The 18,010-nt window shown below is 43.1% G+C and overlaps 1 protein-coding gene across 4 annotated transcripts in view; it reads right to left on the bottom strand.

Moving 5' to 3' along the window:
* Positions 1 to 18,010, bottom strand: part of LOC144807225 (7-dehydrocholesterol reductase-like) — a 195,532-nt gene that overhangs the window by 84,353 nt on the left and 93,169 nt on the right. The window contains exon 1 of one of the 4 annotated variants that reach the window (XM_078673079.1): positions 4,984 to 5,076. The exons of the other annotated variants lie outside the window; for them this stretch is intronic. The gene's annotated coding sequence lies outside the window, so the exon portion shown is untranslated. Of the gene's footprint in view, positions 1 to 4,983; positions 5,077 to 18,010 lie in introns of those variants that run through there. 4 annotated transcript variants of the gene reach the window in all.

The following is an 18,010-nucleotide window of genomic DNA, read 5'->3' on the forward strand; positions in this document are numbered from 1 at the left end:
AACACCAGAAGAGGCCCATAACATGTTATATAAACCCTGCGATGCTGTGACACCGCCCGGCTGCGCTTTCCAATCCAGGCAGGCACGCAATGATTTATTTACAGAAGGCAAAGGTGCCCCAGGGTAGGAAACGCCTTTCTTTGGACTGGGGGAGGGGCGGAGAGAGAAGCTGTTTCCTGATGTCCGTCTTTCAAACACTTCCTAATGTAAAGTGGGATCAGTTTGAATTTGCATGTAAATGGGGGTTTTGTTTAAAAACTACCGCTGTGGGGGTATTACACATATGCAAAACTGACAAAGACAAAAAAAAGCAGCAATTGAATAAAAAAATAAGCATTGGCATAGCCAATTGGTCTCGCCTTTGGGACCTTATAAGTTTAGCCATGCAGCAAACTTCTTTAATTGTTGCAATTACAGGATTTACATGTAGCCACAAGATGGCAGGAACGGCACGCATGTACGAACGATGCCAAGAAGCGGAATGAGTTTAAAAATGAGTACACTTGCAAGAAAATGGGTGTAGAGGAGATATATATATTAACACTTTGCAAATGCGAAAGTATTTTTGCATGCAAAGTTTTACAAGATATACACTTGTTCATGCAAAAAGTCTTTCCCTTATTTAGAAGTTGGAATTCATGGATTTACCAGAAATATTCTCGAATTCCTAAAATGGCAAACATCCGAGGGAGGTAAATGGTAGGTGCAGATTTCCAAAGATTTTTGTGATTTGGGGCCCCCGCGTGTAAGAAGAGCTCTTGCTGGGCAGCACAGAGATGTATTTGTACAAAGAGATAATTGTGCGACTTAGAAATACTCTGAATATACCAAGTGTTTTTATAACAAGTGTAAAATGGCGCAGCTAGGACACAGGATTATCTGGGTGTTGTGCGAGGTGCGGGAGGCTGTTTTAGGGTTTTATGCTAGTCTGAATATGGAGAACTCGTGGCGGTAATGGGTTGCAGAGGTTCCTGTTTATGAATGAAGGAACCCTTGGGTTTTTAAAACCCCTTGGACGCTCATGACGAGCTCAGCTCGTCATGGAGTTTCCATTGATTTCAATGGAAATTCAATGAAGAATCTGAAAGTGCCTTAGCATCCAAGTGGAAGTCCATAGAAATAGTTTTGGATTGTGAAAGGTGTCAGTGGAAAGCTCTTCTACATTTTGTCAGAGAAGTAGCAGCTTTCTCATCGGAGGGTGAAGGGTCATCTGCTAGCCCGCGAGCGGTGCGTGCGAGCTGTAAGGAATGCAGCTGCCACCCTGCGCGCCACTACTCGTTCCCGCAAGCAAAACGCTGTGGGAGTGAACCTTTGCTAAAGAGGTGGGACATGCGCCCGCCTTTAGCCATTTTCAGCCTATGAAAACTAAATGACACAGGCAACAACCAACCTAAGGCATGGGGGGAGCCAGACCCACAAGGAGAAGTTTGGAGTGCTCACAAGAAGCCTCCCACAGAGGTGTGCTGCCCTATGCTCGACCTAAAAAGGGGGGGGAAAGCGGCAAATCGCTAAACGTGAATTTATTCTGCTACAATTAGTGCTGCGTTTATAGCGATAGCAATAAAACAGGAGTTACAATGCTAGAGGCCATATAAGGTCTGTTTGCAATTTAGTGCTAAATAGTTAAAGTCAGTGGTACTAAAATCCATTGTTTGCCCTCAAATGCATAATTCTGCCCCTTCATGAGGGTAAACATCAGGTCACTTGTATAGCGCGCCATACCAACTTTTAGCCAATCTCCAACCACTCCCCATGTTGCCAGATATGGAAATTGAGACACATAGGGTGACCTTTACCCAGATTGACACCTCATGGACAAGTGGGAGAGATATTAGAATAGTATCCTGGGCTCTAATGATAGCATGCGAAGGTCCCAGGTTGCCTCTAGGTGTTTATAATACATGGTTATCAATACATATATACTGAGAACTAACACTTTACTTCACTACATGATTAGTTATAAACCTTTGCAATATTAAAAAAATAGTGATCAATATATATTTTATGAATTTCAATCCTCGCTTCAACAAAATAGAATAATACATTGCCTCTTAGTGTTTAAAATACATGGTCATCGATATATATACATTTTCAATCTTCACTTCCACACTATAGAATCATACATTGCCTCTAAGTGTTTTAAATTCATGGTCATATATATATATATATATATATATACACACACACACATATATATATGGATTTCCATTTTCACTTCCATAATATAGAATTATTTCAATGCAGCTTTAAAATTAAGTTCTAAAGTTGCTATTAGCCTCAGGTCCAGCTATGACTAAATTTGTTGGAGTGGCCTTTCTTTTTAGCCTTGTATTCATGTGATTATAGTGATTCTCCGCTACTCTGCTTTGCCACAATGTGTGATTCTGGGCAAAGTAGTTTGTTTACCTGTGGCTGTGTTCCCATATTTCTCAAAAATGTGAGTTGCCTCAAACTTATTTACCCTCAGCATTATATTAAGAATAAAGGGAGTGTAAAAAGATTTTGCAGTTTTTTATGCTTGATGTATGACAACAGTTATGTTGTGTCATGTTGATAGCAAACTATCACCGCAAGGGGATTCTGGTGCTGAGGAGGTGTGTGTACCTAGTGCTGCCTAGGGTAGGCTGGTTAATTAAAAAGCCAGGTATTGTGCTTCTTGCGGAATTCTAGAAGTGAGGAGGAGGGTCAGATATGGAGTGGGAGGTCGTTCCATGCTTTATGAGCTATATAAGAGAACACCCGTCCTCCTGATCTGGGTCTGCCTATATGTGGGATGTGTGGGAGCAGGAGTGGAGCTGTGTAGGTTGGTTGAAGGAGAAGCGACTATTCAGATAGGTGGTGCCTAAGTTGTCTAGTGTCTTGAATGTGTATGTGAGGAGTTTGAAATGACAGTGTTTGTGTATCAGGTGCCAGTAGAGATCCCTGCAAAACCAAGGGGGATGATGGACGGAGTGTTGTACATTGCAAGCCCTCACCCCCAGTCAATTGATCTGGGTTTAATCCATCATCATTCTTCAGCTCACTCTGCCACCCCAGTTCAGACACAGCTATATGCAAATCAGTCTGACCCTGTGCCTCATGGGAACAGTCCAGCCCGAACTGCCAAGCCATGTCTTCCCTGGACCAGAAACAAGCTTCCTAGGACCAGTTTCTGGCATTTCAGCCGTCATCAACCAGGCTTGCTTGAATCCAGTGGCAAAGTGAGCAAGGGACCCACGTCTGGGCATACCCTGCCAACTTAGGGCAAACAAAGTAAAACCAAAGGGGATGATGGACAGAGTGTTGAACATTGCAAGCACTCACCCCCCCCCCCCCCGTCAACTGATCTGGGTTTAATCCATCATCATTCTTTAGCTCACTCCGCCACCCCAGTTCAGACATTGCCATAGAGCCCCGAGCACGTGATGTAATGGGAGTTCTATTTGGTAGGTTGAGGAGGAGTATGGTTGCTGTGTTCTGTATGGTTTACGGTCTTCTAGTGAGTTGAATTGTGATTCTGAATAGAGGGTGTTCCCTAGTCCAATTTAAAGAGTGATTAGGGCCCGAGTGACTCAGTGAATGAACAATGTCACTTGATTACACAAGACCCGGGGAGGCGGCCATATGACCTGAGAAAACGTGATCAAGCCTGCTTATTAACCGGTGGGGAGAAGTTGTACTTCCGTAGCCTACATGAATGAGTTAAAATCCAGTTTTAAAACCAGGCAGGGACAGGCAAGGCGATGCCTGACCCAAAAGTAGCATTAACATCTATCTATCCTTTTTGTGCACCGTCTGCATCCATGCCAAGGAGAATTCATACTAAGGAACAGAGTGAAGAAAAAACACATGATCTGTGAACACATTTTGGGTGGGACAACACCACCGTAAAGAGAATAAGCTCGGTAATCCTTGCAAGTAAAATACTTAACTTTTTATTTCACCTGCGCAGAAAACCAGCTGCTCACCGGGTGATTTTGTGCCCTCTGGGACTAGAACCGCTTATTATTTGCTTTGCTTTTGTTTGCTCGAACTGGCTGATCATTCGAAGAACATGGTTAGTGTTCCTTGAATGCACAGACCTCTTACAAAAACGTTTTAAAGAGCTGCGACACACACAAAAACATATTTTTATAACAGTAATATAGGTGTGGTCGACTGGGACCCAGCATGCACACGTTATCAAGAAGCAGATGTCACTACAGCAGTCTTAAACAAACGCAGGAATCTGACTACACAACACTGTAATACAATACCGAACATGCATTGAGTTGTCATCCCTGATTCACCAACAGTATTTTGGATACAAGTCCACTGACGTCAAACAGAATCAGCAGCAGTATTTGCAGTGAGCTGAGCTCTCTGCCTTCCTATCTCTCATTCTGGGGGAGCCGAATAGCAACACAGATTGCAAAATCTATCAGAGACAATGGCAGTTATTTGTTCACACGTTGCTATTCTGTGCTCCTTCAGCCATTCAGCGGGTGTGAGGAGGACTGCCGAGCCCCCGTGGCGTTAAGTGCATATTCGCTGCAGCAAACGAACTAGCCAGCAATCTATGTGATCATTAAGTACATTTTAAAACTGCCAATGACGCCTATCTTGGTAGAACTAAATCCACAATGTATGGCAGTTTGGTCCAAACCTCTCTTCGGTACTTTTGTGACGATGGTCAGTCTTGTATAATAAGGAATATGTCATATGGTTCCGAAGTACCGTACTACTCACCGAAAAGCGCTTTACCGCCACGTCAGCGCTATAAAAATAAATACAAATAAATGCGGACGAGGAGCAACTTCAACATCTATAATGATCAGGGAGCCCTGCATTTTTCGATGTTGCTACCTTGACCAAGTATCGACCTCGGAAGGATGAAATGCGTTGGTTTGTAACGTGAGACCAGCAGATTAAACACAGATCTCTACGTCGGCAGATGCATTAACTCACTCAGCTACATTAAAAACAGATGGCATACAATCAAGCATCTGCCCTCGTGCTCCTTACCTCCAGCTGTTGCGCCGCTGCCTCCTAACGACATGCCACAGTGGAGACTTCTTTGTGCGGGTGCAAGCAGCGACTAGCAGGAGGATGTGAATATACCCTAGCCCCGCCCCACAGGTGACGCTCAGTGCCTGCCGCCCAATGAGCGGCCGCTCCCGAGGACAACCAGGGCTGTCGCACAGCTGGATTGGCGCAGCTGCCTGGAGCCATCCGCTAGTCCGACTGCGGTAACCATAGCAACTGCCAGCAGGCGGAGGCGGAGGAGGAGGTGAGAGCAGGCCGCAGATAAGATGCGGCCTTGTCTCTTGTTTATCTAAACTCTGCAAGTTACCGCGCCGCCCCCCGCCCCATGGAAGGACCTTTGTGATGCCAATCTCGGCCCAGAGGCCGCGAACAGAGATTACGAGGCCTTCCGGGTACTTTAGTCGCAAAGGCCTTTGTGTATTTATTTATTTATAAAGTTATATAACGCGTACTTGACCCATGAGGGTATCAGAGCGCTTTAAAGTATACAGTATAAAAACACAAGAATAGAAAAGAAAGAAAGAAAAACATTTTTAAAAAAATGAGGTAGTAAACCAACATTTTATATTTGTCATTACGTAGAGAAGGGGTGTATAGTATACGAATAACATAGATGACCCGTCTCCAGCAGGACATTGCCCTATATACAGTTATTGAGCATTAGGTGGTTGTGATAATAAATATACATATGATATTTTCATTGATCCACCATAGGTATGTGGTCTATGGATAATATAGGAGACCCATGGCCAACAGAGCTTTACACTGACTTTTGTCGTTCTGCAATAATTGTATAGGTCGGAAAACTATAAGTACCAGCAAAAAGTTTCCTGTGAGGTGTTCCCGCTTGGCGTAGACCAATGTGAGACAAATGACCATAGCTGTAATGCCTGTGTTTTTTTTTACAGTAGTGGATTGAATGTATGCCACGTCATAGGCATTCTTCATGCACAGGCTTGCTTGCATTTGTTATTGACTAACTTGGAATTGTGTTGTGCTTTGTAATGATGGCTCGTGAGTGTAGCGGACTCTGGCGATGGTGCTAACTGCAACAGTGGTTAGTTTAAAAAAAAAAAAAAGCAAGCATTGGCCTAGCCAATAGGTCTCTCCTTTGGGACGTTATGTGTTTAACCTGAACCTTTGGCTGTGTTATGGAGAATTGTTGCTGCTGTGCATCATGTCGAAAAGTTATAATAAAAAGTGTTAAGCATTTTTGTTACCCTTATACAAACCAACATGACATTAAATACAACTAAACAACCTGATTAAAAAAAAGATTTTTACATAAAAAATGTCTTTTAGATTTTTTGTACCTGCACTGACGGCAACTTCTTTCTGCCTGTTCTCATGCTTATTTGTTATAATTTTTTTGTTATGGGGGCGCGAGACATAAATAACGGGGGAGTGGAGGATGGAAAACAGTAATTTATTAGAACTTGAGCAGCGGGCGGACACTAGGGGAGAATCAACAGATGCCAGTTTCCGAGAGCAGAGTGAAGTGATGCTTAGGTGATGTTTAGGTGATGCTTAGGTGGTGCACTGATGCAAAATGGTGGTGGTGACTGATGTTTGGTGCTCAGGTGGTACCACTGTATGGTGTGGATTGGAGGTACGTTGTGGATTGTGTAGTTGTGGAGTTAAAATATGTTGTTTTGTGTGTAATTATGTGGTGTGTATTGTAAATATGTGGAGTTGAATTGTGTTGCCTGGAACTGTGGTGTTTGAGTGAAATTATGCTTAGTGAAATTGTGTCATGGTGTGGAGTGCATTTAATGTTGTTTGGTCGTATGTGGCATAGAGTGCATTTATATGGAGTGTATTTATGTTGCATTGAGTACAGTGCAATTATGTGGCGTATAATTATGTGGCACTGAGTGGTATTATGTGGAGTGTATTTATGTTGCATTGAGTATAGTGTAAATATGTGGCGTGAAATTATGTGGTACTGACTGGTATGTCGAGTTTATTTATGTTGCATTGAGTAGAGTGTAATTTTGTTGCATATAATTATGTGGCACAGTGGTATTATGTGGAGTGCATTTATGTTCCTTTGAGTACAGTTTAATTATGTGGTACTGAGTGGTATTATGTTGAGTGCATTCAAGTTGCATCGAGTAGAATGTAAATATGTGGCATGTAATTATGTGGCACTGAGTGGTATTATATGGAGTGTATTTCTGTTGCATTGAGTAGAGTGTAATTATGTGGCGTGTAATTATTGGGCACTGAGTGATATTATGTGGAGTATATTTATTTTGCATTGAGTAGAGTGTAATTATGTGGTATGTAACTCTGTGGCACTAAGTGGTTGTATGTGGAGTGTATTTATGTTGCATTGAATAGAGTAATTGTAACGTATGATTATGTGGTACAGAGTGGTATTATGTGAAGTGTATTTATGTTATATTTAGTAGACTAATTACGTGGTGTGTAATTATGTGGTACTAAATGGTATTAAGAAGAGTGTATTTATATTACATTTTGTAGAATGTAATTATGTAGCATATAATTATGTGGCACTGACTGGTTTTATGTGGAGTGTATTTATATTGCATTGAGTAGAGTGTAATTATGTGGCATGTTATTATGTGGCACTGAGTGGTATTATGTGAAATGTATTCATGTTGCATTGAGTAGAGTGTAATTATGTGGTACTGAGTGGTATGTGGAGTGTATTTATGTTGCATTGAGTATAGTGTAGTTATGTGGTGTGTAAGTATGTCACACTGAGTGGAATTTTGTGGAGTGTATTTATGTTGCATTGAGTAGAGTGTAATTATGTGGCAGGGTAATTATATGTTGCACAGTAGTATTACATGGAGTTTATTTATGTTGCATTGAATAGAGTGTAATTATGTGACGTGTAATTATGTGGTACTGAGTGGTATTATGTTGAATGTATTTATGTTATATTGAGTAGATTATACATATGTGGCATGTAATTACGTGGCACTGAGTGGTATTATATGGAGTGTATTTATGTTGCATTGAGTAGAGTATAATTATGTGGCGTGTAATTATGTGGCATTACGTGGTATTATATGGAGTGTATTTATGTTGCATTGAGTACAGTTTAATTATGTAGCTTATAATTATGTGGTATGTGGTGTGTATTTATGTTGCATTGAGTAGAGTGGTAATTATGTGGTGTGTAACTGTCACACTGAGTGGTATTATGTGGAGTGTATTTATGTTGCATTGAGTAGAGTGAACTTATGTGGTGTGTAATTATGTGGCACAGTCCATTAGGGCACACACCCCACCTCTGGAGCACAAGTAGTGTTTTTGTATCGCAGCGTCCAGAGCACAAATACTGCAGCCATAGCAATTGGGAGGGCATTTGGAATCCTTGTGCATCGTTTTGATGTGTGAGTCGGCAGAGATGGTTGAAACACCCAATTCTGTATTCAGTGGGTGGCAGAAATGCTATATGATGCCTTGAGCTAGGAACCAAACCCAAATTGGGCTGGTGCCAAGACAGGCCATTGCCTCACACAAGCGGGAAGAATAGGGCCTTACCACCACGCTGCCGACTCATCAAGACTAAACCCACAGAAGTCCCAATTTCCTCTAACTTGCAATCGGAAATGGCTATAGTTTTTGAAGTATGGGTGTGACGGCAACCAGGGAAGCTCAGTAAATCTTGGCATTTCAGAAATCTAGCGACCCATGGGAATGCAGAGTGGTGGGGCTGGTATGAATGCCCCACAAATGGGTCAAAGACACTATTTTCCCATATGTCTGTGAGACCGAAATGTCAGGCAATTTGAGTCTTACAAAGTGGCATTTCCACATTTATCTCAACTGAGTGTTTGAGTGGGCCTAACATACGTCAACAGAACATACCAAAACTGTAACCATGTGAACATCTCACTGAAACCACACTGACTTCACAAGTTTTGACCAGTTCCTGCCTAAGGCGATAGGCTTAGTCACACGTGGAGTAAGTACTGCTGTCATCGCGAGAAAGCAACAAAGAGAAGTACACTAAGTCGAGCCCAATATACATGGGGGCAGGGAGAAGCACATGGGCAACAGATAACAGTGCAGATGGAGAGAAGTACATGAGGGAGACAGCGGGAAAACATGCACTCCCATACAGTGTATTGACTGTGTGGTAGACGAGATCGAAAAATAAAAAAAGCATCACTGTTTTCTTGTAAAAAATGGAATTAACTGCCAAATACGTATTTCTACGTTAGAATGATGTTACATTTTACAGTTGTTTTATATTTAAAATTGCAAGGAAAGGCCAAACATTTCAGCAATGTTTTTTAGTTAGGTGATGGACTTAATGCTTTTAGTTCCGATTGGAAACATATGTCTGCCTCACACGGGCGCAAGAGGCGAAGAATGAAGGAAAGGATTTATGAAGCACAAATCTCTTTCCACTTGTGTGCAAAGATTACCACCCCACCCCCGCCTTCTGTCCCTAAGTGCTTTTCAATTCCATGCTGAAAAAAACACAAGCACTGGCAAAAGTACAGTACTCCCTTTTCAAGCAACAAATCAGCAAATTATAGTCACATGGAGGGTCAATGAAGTATAAAGATCGCTGCAAGCACACGGGAAAAAGCACCCAGCGTCCTCCGTCACTCTGGTGCTAATGGTTTCAATATTTGTCCTAACCATTCCAAGCTCAGTGTACCAGACAGGGAGAGCGAAGGCGAGATAGGGGGTCATGACAACTGCAGACGGCAAAGCGACGGCTCGGCAAAGCGACGGCAAGACAAGCAGTGTAAACAAGCACGGTCGCAAAAGTGAAAGCGAACACGCTGGGTTAATTAGTAACCCGATACTGGAATGCAGCTAATTGGAAACAGGTGGCACTGTGTGGCAGGCTGTGCATAACCGCAAGCCGTGGGTGGCTACAATTCCAGGCAAGGTGGCCAATTGCGTGCTGTCTTTCTTAGAAAGAGGCACGCAAAGCCAATAGCATAGGAACCCCCAAAAATACACACTCACAAGTTTGTGGTCCCAGTTTGTAGGTCTTACCAAAAGCCTCGCAGAGCAGCGCATGCACGCTGGCTCAGGCAAGACCTAAAAAGTACCGGGGTTCTCTTCAGGAGGCAGATTACACCAGCCCATTTTTCCAGATAGCACTGCTTAACCTTTTGAATGCTATGGGGATTTTTCCCCTGTGCTGGAAAATCATGATTACCATTATTCATGACGAGCTGGGCTCGTCATGAGCGTAGCAGGAGGCTACTGCATGACGAGCCCAGCTCGTCATGAGCGTCGAAGGGGTTAAAACAGAACCAAATCATGAAAGTGGGGAAAGGATGTGGCGCACTAGCCAGAGCTGTCGACTTCTCAGCTAGGGAACCAGGTGTGAGTCTCTGCTCAACATCCTGTGATTCTGTGAAAATCACTTAATCTCCCCGTAAATTAATGTGTCCTTAACTGGTGCACATGAAAAGCGCTGGTGTTGATGCTTAAGTGCCGGTGCTGAGCATAAGATACCACTGGGTCAAATTAAGCACTGAACTGCAATCTTGAATTCCTGGCTGCTGGCAAGAGATGTTTATCGTGTAAACAATTGGGCCATTATCAAAGTGTGTGCAGGAGCGTGAAAAAAACTGTGAAGATTGAGAATGTGAATATTGCTATATGTGGAGAATCCTCAAACAATATAGTCCTCACGTTGCACTGTACCATTCAGTCCACGTCTGGAAGGGTTCTACACGTGAAGCTCGCATTGGTAATGTGTCGTTGATAAATGTATATTGTTTCACAAAAAAAGTATGATGTTGCAGGAGGTCCGCGGTATCGCGAATAGTAAAAACGAGTAGGAGAGTTTTCAATACATTCTACTAGTAGAAATGTATATTGTTGCCTTTGTGATTGAGAGGAAGTGTGTAAGACATAAGTACTGTGATGAGCAGAAGGCTAATTTGTTTATGAAAATAATTATACGTTCTTACAAGACTCTTGAAAAATAGGAAAGAGTAGATGATCTTTGAATACACTCTGGTATGCACATTTGTTATGCACACCCGTATTTCAAAATAGGTCTCAGCTGAGACGCCAGTCCCTCCTCACACACTAATACACACACCCATCATCTGAGAGAGGGGTCTGAAAGGAGAGCTCAGTCGCTCCCCACTCCCAACCACGCACACCTATCATCTAAGAGAGGGGTCTGAAAAGAGAGACCAGTTTCTGGCCACTCCCTAATTCGCACATCCATCATCTAAGAGAGAGAACTGAAAAGAGAGGCAAATCCTTCCCCATACCGTACTACATACATCTGGCATCTGAAAGACAGGTCTCAAAGGAGAGGCCAGTCTATCCATACGTGGGCGGGATCCTCCGGTCACGGTGTGCCCCAACTTCTTTAATTTCATAGAGTCTGTTCCTCTACTTTCTTTTTTTATACCTGCCTCCTGGACGGCAGAAATCGCCAAGGCTGATTTAAGGCTCGGCTTTTGGGGACGAGCAGAAGGGGTTGAGAAGGAAAAGGACTCTGTCTTTTCCTTCGTGCCCAGAGTAGACAAGGACAGTGTCCAGTTATCCTGCAGCTGGCAGTGCCCCACCTCTGTTTGTTCCCCCTCTTCTCTCACTTTCTGTCTCGCTCCTCCCTTTATTTAGTGAAAACCGAGACTTCAAGAAAGAGGTATTACTTTCTCTTTCCTCCTTTCATTTATTTCCTCCCCTGTGAAATGGATCCAAAAAAGAAAAACACTTTTGCAGCAAACGTCGTCTTTTTCTGACATTTTTCAATTTCTACGTTCAGCCTCGGCGCAGAGAGAAATAAAACATTCAAAATATGAAAAATTAGTAACTAACTAACTAAAATAAGACAGAGTGATTGCAGGGTGGCTAGATTGATTTATTCACACCTAAAAACATTAGCGCCACTTTACAGTATTTGCCAGTGAAGCGATACTTTTGTTATCTCGTCTCTCTTTAAACAATTTTTTTCCCTGGGTGGGAAGTGCATTATTCCTGAAGGTACTGAAATACCTGCTTGATGGGTGAATTGGAAAACAAAATGTGTACCACGGCACTGTGTTCACGAATGTGGTCTTTTTAAACTGCTTACGATATAAGCAATGGGCATTGAAACCGGTCCCTTTTGGGCCCTGTAGTTATAGCCTTAACTTTTCAGGCGAAAGCACTCACTAATTTCTGAATAATGAGTGTAAAATGAAAAAGGTAACCATGTTGTTCCTGCTTACAATTCACATGCTTTACTTAATCTTGCATTCCCTATGAGTGTTTGTTTTTTCTAGGATGTTCATTTTTTTAGGCAGCATACTGCTCTTGTCTAGTGCCTAATTTGAATTGAGTCAATTCAGATATTTATAGCGGGTCAGTGCAGTGCAAGTTTCTCTCAATGGGGCAGTTCGGTGTTCAGTGGGGTAGAGGATGTGGCACTATGGTTAAAGCTGCTTAATTTGGAACTGGGGAACCAGGTTCAGCCTTCATGACCAGGCCCCCAGACCACTCTCCTGAGGGAGCACATTCCCATGCTAGATCATAGTAGGCCCGCAAGATCTTAAAAGCCCTGGTGTCTTCGCACCAGCAGGTGGACCTTAGCAGTGGCAAGTATGGGTTAACCTTGATGGCCTGTCTGCCACAATTCATTGTGTAGTTCATCTCCAGTCTTCCAGGCAGGCCTATGAAGCAGCATACCATACAGTGACAGTGACTCTGTCATTGAGGTCACAGGACCCTTGAGCAGCGTGGCTCTATGGCAGTGCGATCGCACCAGGCGCTAACCAGCCGCGGTCCATGCAGGTAACAGCGGTGGGGCAGAGGGGCCGGGTAAGGGGGGATTTGGAGGAACAATGCAGAGGGAAAATTAAATAAATAATTAATTTCCCCTCAGCATAGTCCGTTAAAATTCCCCCTTATCGCGCCTTGATACCTGCGGGTTATTGTTCTGCGCAATATAAATTTTTATCAAATCAAATCAAACCTCACTGCTGTTATGTGCAAGGACCTCGGCTGGCACCGGCTTCAGGTGGTGGTGTCATGTTTATAAGTATAATTTGGTTTTAAAATCACATTCTGCCTCCTACCTGGCCTCCAACAATTTTCGTCAACAGTAAAAATGTCATGATAACTCCAGTGATTATTATTCTTAGTAGAGAGAGATAGTGTTTTGTCTAGTGGACGTTTTGACTCATGGAAAGGAATGCAGAGGGTTAATGGTCCTGCTGCGAAGAACATGTACCATGCAGATCACAAAGTCACATAATGTAAATAGGTCAGTGAGTAACTGCTTTTGTCAGAGAGACCCTATTGTTACTTGTAGTTAAAGAGTTAAAATCCCAACATAGAACAGTGATTAACTGTCAGTTATTACTGTAATGTAAGAGCTGCATGCAGACTGCAAGGTATAAATTGGCGCGTTTTGGAGCGTTATGGTTTTTTCCCCAGTCTTTGATTATCCTAATGTTGCAAAAAAGTGGTTCATATGGGTAGAAATCAATTCTGATTATTAAAGAGAACCCCCAACCATGGTATTACGTTTTAAATTCTGAGTTTGTGTTTCTACAGAACAATCACTATTAAACTATGCTGCCTACTAGTATGGTTGTTATGTGACTCCTACACCTTGTAGTCCTTTGTCTTATGTAACATTTCCTATACAGTGATCTACACACGTATGACTAATTGTCTCTGTGTAATATGTGTGATGTAAAGTGCTCTGACACCCTACACTGGTATTATTGGTGCTGTCAATTTTCTGATACTTTATTTATTATTTTGACGTTTTTCCACATGCTAACAGTCTCTGCAAATACTTTTCCTTATTAGTACCAGTGGAACATACAACTGTAGCAGTGCGAAAGGTGAGCAGTCAACCTTTACAAAGGGCCCTCCACCTCACAGCAGCACAAGTCACATTTTTTCGTAACTTTTGATCCGTTTGAGCTATAAAAAATGTATTAGTTATGGGAGGAGCCAAGCTGGCGACCGAGATGGCTGCGTAGGCGCTCGGCTCCGTGAGCTGTTGTTGAAAAAAGGGAGGAGTAGTGCTAATCACAGAAACACCATGGCTGGGAGACAAATGGCTTGCGATTCCAATTTTAAGGATATTTTGGACATTCTGTGATTGGAAACGCATCCCACTTTGTGAATGTATTTTAATGTCAATAACTCATATTAAACCTTATATAAACATGTGTATCCATTGGTTAAATTAAATAACGTAATAAGCTGTAACCACAGGTTATTCCTGCCCTCTGATTCTCTGCCCACAGTTGCCCTACTTTTTTCCCCTCACTTCGACCACTGATCCAAACACCCTACTACGCACACCTGTTATCTGAGAGAGAGGTCTCAAAGGAGAGGCCAGCCGCTCCTCACACCCTACTACGCACACCCCTCATCTGAGAGAGAGGTTTGTAAAGAGAGGCCAATTCTTGCACACTTCCTGCTACGTACACTCATCATCTGAGAGAGAGATTTGAAAGGAGAAGCCTATCCCTCACTTCACCCTACTACGTACACCTGTTAACTGAGAGAGAGGTCTCAAAGGAGACACCAGTTGCTCCCCATATACCCTACAACACACACACCTGTTATCTGAGAGAGAGGTCTCGCAGAGGAGGCCAGTCCGTGCACACACTCAACTACGCCCAGCTGTCATCACAGAGAGAGGTATGAAAGGAGAGGCCAGTCCCTCCCAACTCACTACTAAGTACACACATCATCTGAAAGAGATTTCTCAAAGTAGAGGTCATTCCATCCAAACAGCCTACTATGAACACTCGTCACCTGAAAGAGGTCTCCAAGGAAAGGCCTGTCGCTCCCCATGCACCCTCCTTTGCACATCCGTCATCTGGGAAAGAGGTCTTGAAGGAGAGGCCTATCCATGCATACACCCTGCTGCGCACAGCTGTCATCTGAGTGAGAGGCCAGAAAAGAGAGGGCAGTTCATCCACACACCCTACTACGCACACCCATCATTAGAGAGAGAGAGGTGTGAAAGGACAGGGCAGTCCCTTCCCACTCACTGCTACACACACCCATCATTTTGGAGAGAGGTCTGAAAGGAGAGGCCCGTCCATCCACACACCCTACTCTGCGCTCACGTCATTTGAGAGAGAGGTGTGAAAGGACACACAGTCCCTTCCCACTAACTTCTACTCACACCCATCATATGAGAGAGGGGTCTGAAAGGAGAGGACTGTCCATCCACACACCCTACTCTGTACACCCGTCATCTGAAAGAGAGGTCTCAAAGAAGAGGCTGGTCCATCCAAACACCCTACTACACATACCTGTCATCTGAAAAAGAGGTCTCAAATGAGATGCCAGTCCATGAACACACTCTACTATGCATATTTGTCATCTGAGAGAGAGTTCTGAAAAGAGAGGGAAGTCTATCCACACATGCTACTATGCACACCCATCATCTGAAAAAGAGGTCTCAATGGAGAGGCCAGTCTCTCCTTTAACCCTACTACACACACCTGCCATTTGAGGTAGAGGTCTCAAAGGAGAGGTCAGTCACTTGCCACACCATACTTTGCACAATTGTTATTTAAGAGAGTGGACTCAGCGAAGAGGACTGTTGGAATGAAAATGAATGGTCACGGATTTCTTTGAAAAGAAACTCTTCTTAAATATTAATTTAAACATACCATTGCCTATACAAACTTGACAAGACTTTGCTTGTGTACTTTGGTACCTATTATCGTTTTTATAGCTACTGGACTCGGGTCTGCCTGGGAGGGGAAACACACCCATGCTGGCAGGATGTTGGTACCAAGCAAGCACCATCTTTGGATAGTGTGTTGCCCGTTGTCTCTAACTGTGATCACTCTTTGGATGTGTCGACTATATGGCATAGCCATCAATTCTGGTTTTTTTAAACTAAGTTTTATATAGTGCGATTGTGACCCGAAAGTATCGGGTATCAGAGCTCTTTACATAGCACCAATTGCGTTACATGAGGACACAATCATTTTTGTTATGCACGGGAAGAGTAAGTGATTTTCCCAGAATCACAGGACGTCGAGCGTCATTGCCGAGACTCGAACCCTGTTCCACAGATTTGAGGTCGACCGCCCTAGCCGTTAGGATAACTCCTCTTTTGTATTTAGTAATATGTAGTCCTGCACTCTCAGATCTTGAGCTCACAAACATTTCCCCAAAGTTTTATATATCATGAACTTGAACCGAAGGTATCAGGTATTAGAATACTTTACATTACCACCAGTTGCATTACATTACATTCATATTTGTTAGGCACGGGGAGATTACGTGATTTGCCCAAAATCACAGGATGTTGAGATTCGTTGCCAAGACTCGTACCCGGTTCCACAGATTTGAGGTGTACCGCCCTAGCCGTTAGGGTACATCCCTCCCCAACATTTGCATGCCTGACTGCTACTCACAACTTTGTAAAACACAATGTCCAATTTTGATGACAACAGAGACACACTGTTTGAGGAACTATTTAGGGACACTACTGAACCTGATCCCAACTCCACTCCCGTAAAAGAGAGAGATGGTTTGAAAATGAAATTTGTGAGACTGGAATATCTAAAAAAAATAACACTCTAGGGGCCCGATGTAGGTAAATTAGATTTACCGATTCATAAATACCGAATTTTACCGATTCGGTATTCATGAATCGGTAAATCTAATGTAGGTAATATTTCGGTAAAAAATACCGAATCGGTAGGATTCGGTATTTAACGATTCTGTAACTACAGAATCGGTATTTGTCATTGATTCCTATGGGCCTTGCAGCCCGTAGGATTCAATGGCAAATACCGATTCGGTAATTACAGAATCGGTGAATTACCGAATTGCCAAGGGGGACAGGGTGTCACTTTGACACCCTGTAGCACACCTGTTTGTGGCTTGTGTGCCATGTGACACACATACATGCCCTTGGGGCATGTATGTGTGCCACATGGCACAGGTGTACATGCACAGATGTGCATTCACACTAGAATTCGTTATTTACCATGCAATAGTATTACTTGGTAAATAACGAATCGGTTATGGCCTGTGGCACTGTTTTCAGTGCCACCTACATCTGTATTTACCGATTCGGTAACTTTAACGATTCGGTATTTTACCGAATCGGTAAATTTACCGAATCAGTAAATATACCGATTCTGTATGTTTTATGGCCCCTACATCTCCATTAGCAAATACCAGTCGGCAACGGAATGGCATGGTGAGCTAAAAAACGGATTTAGGCCCAGATCTCTTCACTTGGGTGAATGCATGACATTGTTCTGCAATCTGTCCATCAAGTATTCTTTTTGCATTTGACATAGCTCTTAGCAATTACCTTTGGTAATTTTGAATGCGGGATAAGACCAATAGAGCTATTGTACAGTCTGATTGGATTAATGCTGTAGTCAGACTCGTGAATTTAACCCGCTTCAATCCAGACTTTGAGCAGTTAGCAGTGTGGCTATTTGGCTCTGCAACTGAGAAGAGGAACCAGTAACTTGGACAGTGCTGAACGAAGTCTATGTACATGAAGGTTTGTCTGCTGTGAGCTCCAGGTCCGAGAGAAATTTGTGTACCTTTACTCATTTGAAGAATCGACTTGCGGGTCCTTCAACAGCAACGTCGTAGCTACAAGATCCTGCTATAACGTGAGAAGCAAAAAACACAGTTGATGGACAGAATGTAGAACAATGTCATACATTCACCCCAGTACAAGGATCTGGGCCTAAATCCATCGTTTTTTTGCACTCCACACCACACTGGGTTAGACACTGGCTATATGCAAATCAGCTCTGACCCTGTGCCTCATGGGAACAGTCCAGTCCGAACTACCAAGCCATGTCTTTCCCAGACCGGAATCAAGCATCCAAGGACCGGTTTCTGGCTATCAGCCTTCATCAGCCTGGATAGCTTGACTCCAGTGGTGTGGAGAGCCTGGGACTCACGTCTGAGCATCCCCAGCACACTCGGGGTGAAAATTGCAAAAAACACAGTTGATGGACAGAATGTAGAACAATGTCATACATTCACCCCAGTACAAGGATCTGGGCCTAAATCCATCGTTTTTTTGCAC

The sequence above is a fragment of the Lissotriton helveticus genome, unplaced genomic scaffold (assembly GCF_964261635.1).
Source record: "Lissotriton helveticus unplaced genomic scaffold, aLisHel1.1 SCAFFOLD_859, whole genome shotgun sequence".
Lineage (NCBI taxonomy): Eukaryota > Metazoa > Chordata > Amphibia > Caudata > Salamandridae > Lissotriton > Lissotriton helveticus.